The following is an 8,074-nucleotide window of genomic DNA, read 5'->3' on the forward strand; positions in this document are numbered from 1 at the left end:
AAAAAAAAAAAAAAAAAAAAAAGAGTAGCCTGAGCAAGATGGCAAGATATTGCCATCTCTGCAAACATAATAAAATTAGACAGGCATGGTAGCATGTGCCTGTAGTCATAGCTTCTTGGCAGGCTGAGATGGAAGGATCACTTGAGCAAAGGAATTCAAGGTTACACTGAGCCATGATCATGCCACTGCACTCTAGTCTGGGCAACAGATTGAGACCTTGTCCCAAAATGTATCCATATCTATTATATATCTGTCTGTCTAATAGGCCAACTAACACATTTGTCAATATAGAATATTTTTAATCTAAAAAATTACTACTTTATGAATCATTTTAGGCTAATGAATAACGTGGGATTGTTTTATACTGTAGAGTTGAAGTGTATAAAACTAGATACAGAGTGTGCTAAATTGAGAACCAAATTCTATGGGACAGATTGAAAACCTGAATTTCCTTCTGAGCTTCTCATTCATTAATTAACATGTATTAAAGTGTTGTTGAATAGTGCTGTTTGGAGATTCAAAATAACATTTTCTTAACATTTTTCCTGGTTTACATTTGTTTGTTTGTGTTTTGAGATTGAGTCTTGCTCTGTCACCCAGACTGGAGTGCAATGGCACAGTCGTGGCTCACTGCAACCTCTGCCTCCTGGGTTCAAATGATTCTCCTGCCTTAGCCTTCTGAATAGCTGGGATTACAGGTGCACACCACCATACCCAGCTAATTTTTTGTATTTTTAGTAGAGATGGGGTTCCACTTTGTTGGCCAGGCTGGTCTCAAACTCCTGACCTTGTTATCTGCCCACCTCAGCCTCCCAAATTGCTGGGATTATATGCATGAGCCACCATGCCCACACCCTGGTTTACTTTTAAAAGGGGCTGCTGTCACATGCATGGAGAAGTATTGGCACATTTCAGTTGAATACATGTTCATGGAGTGCCTACCATTTTCTGTCATCTGCAACAGGCATTGGGGTGCAAGGATACATGTGACACCAGCCTCCACATGGTCCAGTAGTTTATTACTGAGATTGTCATTAGCAGAATACTCTTTAAGTGGGCAAATTGTTTTCCTAACCTTTAAATAAATTGTCATTTACCAACCTCTGTACTGTGTTTACTTTTATTACTTATTGAGTTAATATTTAAAAATATTTTTAAATTATAAAAACCTACACATACTTTCTGTTTAGTCTCTATGTTTGTTGAAGGGTAAATGGAAGGTACTGATTTTTTAGCTTCAAGAGCTTTATATACTTTAAAATCTTGAGTTTTTAAAAGCAATGAGTGTCTTGAAATGATGATCAACAAAATTCCATATTATATATGTGTGTGTGTATGTATGTGTGTGTGTATATAAACATATGTATATTTTTTGAGACAGAGTCTCACTCTTGTGCAACCAGCTGCTACTCGCTGCCTCCCACCACATGCGTACACACACACACACACACACACACACACGAAACCCTACATGGATGTAAAAAGTGACAGATTCTGAATATGAAACTGTTCCATGTGTTTAGACAATGAAAATGCCTTCCCACATTTATGTCTATAGGAAAAAACTGTCACCTTAAGTTGATTAGATCATTTTTTTCCAAGGACTAGATTCCTATATTTTTGTTAGTAAACGAAAAATAAATGTCAATATTTAGGTGTTTGCAAGAATATTTTCTAAATAGCACGATCTCAAAGGGGTTAAGCACTAAAATTAAACAATGTAAAAACCTCGAAATAAGTAAGAAGGTTGATGTGCAACAACAACATTAAATTAGAAAAAAAAATGGTCAAATCAATTCACTAATTCTATTCTATACTTATTTTATGAAAAAAACTTTGCTTCAATAAAACATAAAGCTACTCAGAATACAGCCTGAAATTCCATTTGATTTACATGCCATATTTTCCTAAATCATGGTACAGATTTATTTGAAATTTTTCCAAATTACTTGAAGATTTATGAAAATAACTGAAAATAAGATCATCTCTTTTATATCCAAAAGATTTTTGGAAAGAAGAAAGCTCTTTTCTTATTGTTGTTATTATTATTTTATCCTGTTAATGCTACATGTAATACCTCCTTGTCTGCTAAATACTGTGGATACTGTGCCGACTTAAAGCTTTTTAAATTCACACCTGAAACTCTAAATGATGAAGTTGAAAGTGTTTTCTCAAAGTCTGCCAAAGCAGGTAGAAACTTACATGTAAGAGTTCATATTCTAACTTTGTTCTCAGAAATGTTATTTTAGATATTGTTGTAAACATGACAGTCGTTTTTACGTTCTTATAAGCTGAGGTTGCTATAACCTCAGTTATTATAAACGGAAGTGTAGGAATGTTTAAATCCAGTCCTGTTTCCCTAGTTTCATCCAAAGCGCAAGTTGAGTTCAGCACCTGGTGTAGACGAAGGCACAGACTGTAGGTGGCTATTTCTTGGAATTCAAGGCAAAGGTTTTCAAGATCCTACCAATGGAAATAAAACATGGAACATTGTTGAAAGCAGGTATATTTAATATCTTAAAATTGTAGCACTAGAGACAGCAAAACCTGATGATCTTCCCCAGTATCATTTTTTCCCTTTTGGGCATTTTATTGAACAAATACATGCTAACACATTTCACCCTTTATGATCAAGACTGGTTCTTCACAGATGTTAACGTGATTTACTCAAAGGTTTTTTTAAACAGTGGCTCAGGTTATAATTTACTTCCAGAAATTGTTAGTGGTCTTTAAGTATGTGGGTTGTTATAGCTATTTTTACAATAATATTTGGCATGTGAGTTAAAATAGTATTTTCTTTCTGTAACCTGGGGGTGATTTCATCTTCTTGTCTGTAATGTAACAATGGCTACTCATAAATATTCTCTGTTGATTGAATCTCTTAAATGCTGTAATTAATCACCAGATTTAAAAATAGCCCTAGCTCTTGTCATGAGATTTTGGCTATAAGAGATGTTTAATTCTTTGGGGTGAAATATAACTGGTTCCTTGATTCTTGACAGCTCTCTTCATAACTGGGCATGATAAGTGTCACTTATCAGAAGGAAGACAGGCTGAGTTGCACTGGCTGATAGGTTAGTGTATTTTTCTAAACAGATCCAACCAACATGTGAGAATAAAAATGGACATGTTCCCTGTGCTCTGTGAAATGTCCCCTCAGACCACAGATGAGCGAGTTCAACTGACTGACATAAGACCCAACCAATGGGTCTTTCAAGTGGCTGCTGTGAATGTGCATGGAACTCGAGGCTTCACTGCCCCCAGCAAACACTTCCGTTCTTCCAAAGGTCAGTCTTAAATACATAATACATGAAATATAGATTCACTGTCACCATGTTCATATTAATGAACGCTGTCTTAAGACTCAACAGGTGGCTTTGCTGTTTTAAAGAATGGGACCAGATGGGTTTGAAGGTACCGTGCACATTTATGGTTAAGGACAAATTGGAATTTTGCCTGCAGTATGTCACAGAAGATAAGGGAGATTTTTTTTTAAAGTTTGAAGTGGTAGGGGGTTTTCATTATCAACATCTGTTGAGTTTTTGGTTAAAGATACTTTGCATTAAGCACTATTCAGTTGATTTTCAAAGAGAAAGACTGAATTTAAGCTATTCTAGACAAAATAGCCTTTCTTGAAATGACTGTTAAATTGTGAGTGAATTTGACTCCTCCCTTTGCTTCATAACGTCTAGAATTTAAACCTCTCCCGAGTAATTTAATCATTGCTATAATTTTGTTCAGTTTTGACTGCACAAATATTTTAAAATCTCTGTGGAAACAAATGAACAGTGTGTTACATTTGCAGTTAATCTGTGACAGTTGAAGCAGGTTTATTTTCTAGTTGTGTCCATATGGCTGTGTACCTTCCAAATTTAGACATCTGCTTGATTAATTTATAAGGATCTGTTTTCACAGATATAGATTAGTTACCTTGTTCTCCTACTAATCAGAAGTTATCTTATGCAGAAACTAATTTAAATTTATTTTATTTTATATAAGTTTATTGATTGTGATGTTAATGAATAATGTAACCCTTTACATGTAACCCTTTACATTTAAAAGCCTTTAAAAATGGGGGGGGGGCTTTTTTTTCTTTTCTTTTTTTTTCCTCCCAAGGAGGCAAATTCATGAACTAAGGAAAGTTTAAAGTGAAATTGTAAATGAAGACATCAAACCCTGTCTTAAGACTCTGTCTCCAACTGATCTAAAATTTAATGAGGCATGTGAAATAATTAATTATGGGTTAGTAGGTAGTGATCAATAAAAATTTTCAGGATGCATCACCTTAAGTTTTATGGTTCAAATGTGATCCAGACATGTTGTGGTCAAAATGTGTTACCATCTGTTCAGTTGCCTGCAGGGTTTGGGCTGGTGCTCTATGAACAAGACTGCAAATTCAGACATCAGATGGAAGCGGTTTCCAGCCTCAAGAGACAGATGCTGAATTAATTTCCTATAAGAGTTGCGGTGGCACCTTTTGTGTAATGAAGGCGAGCAGGTGGTTTTGCTCCCATGATTCACTATACAGCCTTGCTATCCTCAGGATCTGGGCAGAGATCTTTTGACAGGGCCACGATCTGGGGAGAGTAGGAAGGTCAAGCTGTTCTGACACTTCTGGTATATCAGAGCAACTTCATAATCTAGAATGGGAACTGTATCTCCCAAATTTAAGTGGACTTTTATTTAAGGAAAATGCAACTATTGCAGTTATCATTAAAATGTTGTTCTGTCACAGTTACAAATACACCTAAAATTCACCCTTCCACGTATCTCATTGTGAGGAACATTCCATGCTTTAATTCTTCAAATCTTACAAACCAAAAATGTCTGCACAGAATTAATTGAACAGAATTAATTACAAACCAAAATGTCTGCACAGAATTATATTTTAAATATAGATGAATCCCAGAATGACAGGTTTAACATATCAGACAAAAGGTGGTAGACATTCCCTCTATGATCTGTAAAGCCAACTTAATCACTAACAAGGTGGGGCCACATCTGTTTCTCATTCTCACCAAATGTCAAAAGATCCTTCCTGGGAATAATGCTTTAAAGAACTTTATTGAAATATAATTTTTATGTCATAACATTCACTTTAAGTTTACAGTTCAGTGACTTTTAGAATTTACTGACTTGTGCAACCATCACCATCATCTAATTTCTGTTTTCTCTTTTTCTTTTTTTGTTTTTTTTTTTTTTGAGATGGAGTCCTGCTCTGTCGTCGAGGCTATAGTGCAGTGTCATGATCTCAGCTCACTGCAAGCTTCACCTCCTGGGTTCAGGCCATTCTCCTGCCTCAGCCTCCTGAGTAGCTGGGACTACAGGCGCCCACCACCACGGCTGGCTAATTTTTTGTATTTTTAGTAGGGACGGTGTTGTACTGTATTAGCCAGGGTAGTCTTCATCTCCTGACCTCATTGTCGGTCCACCTGGGCCACCATCATCTAGTTTTAGAATGAGTCCATCATCCCGATAATATCCTTTATACCTTACTGGGAAAATTTAAAGGTAGAAATAAAGTTAATTTTGTGTCTTTAGCTTCCTTTATTACCCATGTATCTGAACAGCAATCCCATGGAATGGGGAGTATCTTGCAGCTTGGTACTTAATCTATTTCTTAGAAAAACCTATTTTTTTTTTAAAGGCCAAAAGCATAGCAGTCACAATGATCAATAAATGATTACTACCTTTCGGGAAATAGGAGCATGCCCTTAAGCACTCTTTCTCTCAATAGCCTCCATTTGAGTAATCGGCAATGCTGCTCTTGTAGCAGTTTGTGGCAAAAGAGGCCTGCAGTCGTTCTCGACTCTAAACATTTTCTACAAGCCACCGCAAATCCTCAGATCTGCCTTGATTCACCTGCTGTGTTTACCCTAATCAGCTCAGTTCTGTCTTTAACTGAGAATTGTATTAGCTTCCTAATCGCATCCCTACTTCTGCCTCCTGGCTTCTGCCTTAAGGCTTCTGGATTCCTGTTTCCTGATCCTGGCCCCTCATTCCTGCTTTCAGATCCCCACTTCCGGATCCTGGGTTTCAGACCCTGGCCTCTCATCCCTGCTTCCGGATTTCCACTTCTGGATCCCCTCCTTTTCAGTCGTCTCTCAACACAGCCACTTGAGTGATCCTACTAAAATCTGAGCCACTTCGCGACAGTTTTTTGCTCAACGTGTCCCAGCAGCTTCCCCCATCTGATTCAGAGTAGAAGCCATGTTCTTTGCAATGGATTTTAAGACCCAGTTGATCCCCCTTTCTCCTTCCTCTTAGACTTCATCGCTACCCTCCCTGTTTTCCTGCTCAACACGCTAGGCTCCTCTGTGTTCTCTGAATACTATAGTCTTTCCCTTGCTTCGGGATATTGGCATTTACTTGGTCCTGGACCAGGGATATGCTCTTCCTTCAGATTGTTGAAAGGCTGCCTGGCTCACCTTCTTTATACAGCAAAACCATCTTTAGCCATGCTACTTATATGTATAAACAAACAAGCAAACAAATCCACTTTGCCATGTTGTATTTTTGTTCTTATTTTCTGTTATGACTGTCTACCCTGCCTTAGTATTTTGCTTATTAATCTTGTCCACTGTTTCTCCTTGCATCCAATTAGGATGAATGTGTGTGTCTGTTTCTGTGTTTCATAAGACCAGACATGTTTTCTTTTTTACTTATCATTCCCACTGCCTAGAACAGTACCTGACACATAGTAGCTGCCCAACAAATCTTCGTTCAATATATGAGGAAATGAAACATGAGTAATAAAAACAGAAGGTAAAGGCAGAAAATGTTGTTGTTGTTTCTATCTTTAAATTTTCTCAATAAGGCATGAAGGATTGATATTTTTGGGGTGATGGACTCATTCTAGAACCCAGTGATGGTGATGGCTACACAACAGAGTAAGTACTAAAAAGTCAATGAGCACTTAAGATGAGATAATTTTATGGTATGAAAATTACATATTTCAAAAAAGTTGTTAAAGGCATTTTTCCCAATGAGGCTCTTTTCTGCATTTGGTGAGCTTGAGGAAGGTAGGGAAAGAGGTGCCACCTTCTTGTTAATGAAGTGGTTAAGTTTCCTTTAGACATATGCTGGATGGACTGTCTTCCACCATTTTATTGATTCATTAAACTCCTATCATTCTGTGATGCATCTTTACTGAAAACGGAATCTACTATGAATTCAGTGCTTACATTTTTGGTATATAACAGTACAAGAACTAATACTTGGGATGCACCTCAAATTGAGACATATGGAAATGTAAATTTTGAGTATTTGTCCACCTGAAGAGCTAGAACATTTTAATGATGACTTCAATGACTGCTGTGTTTCAAAAAATGGTGCATTTTAATCCAATAAATACCCATTTATCCCTGTTTGCTCCAGACCTGAAGCAAGACTGTGCCAGTCTTCCAGTGGTTTATAATTACTTTAAAAAAACAATGACCACTTCCAATGTAGCAGTCTGTGCAAAGCCTAAGCAATTTTCTATTGTATTTGATTTAGATAGACAGCCAGGTTTGACAACTTAACCTGTGTCAAGGAAAGGGGGAAGGGTTTTTTTGTGTGTTGTTTGTTTGTTTGTTTTCATCTACTATGAATACCTCAGCAAATAAAAGTAAAATTAAACAAAAAAAATAGATAAAATGAGTTCCATTTAGTTTAGATTCACTGCTTGGGATTCATGAGCTATAAAGCTGATTTTCAGGGAAAAGCCAGACATTTTTTCCTTTTTTTCTTTTTGAGACAGAGTCTTGCTCTGTCGCCTAATCTGGAGTGCAGTGGCACAATCTCGGCTCACTGCAAGCTCCGCCTCCCAGGTTCACGCCATTCTCCTGCCTCAGCCTCTCCAAGTAGCTGGGACTACAGGCACCCACCACCACGCCTGGCTAATTGTTTTTGTATTTTTAGTAGAGACGGGGTTTCACCATGGTCTCGATCTCCTGACTTCGTGATCCTCCTGCCTCGGCCTCCCAAAGTGCTGGGATTACAAGTGTGAGCCACCGTGCCCAACCAAAAAAAGCCAGACATTTTGTTCTTATCTTTGTTATCGTTATTTTAAAATACAAAATTAGTCTATGTT

This window comes from Hylobates moloch, unplaced genomic scaffold (assembly GCF_009828535.3).
Source record: "Hylobates moloch isolate HMO894 unplaced genomic scaffold, HMol_V3 SCAFFOLD_25, whole genome shotgun sequence".
Lineage (NCBI taxonomy): Eukaryota > Metazoa > Chordata > Mammalia > Primates > Hylobatidae > Hylobates > Hylobates moloch.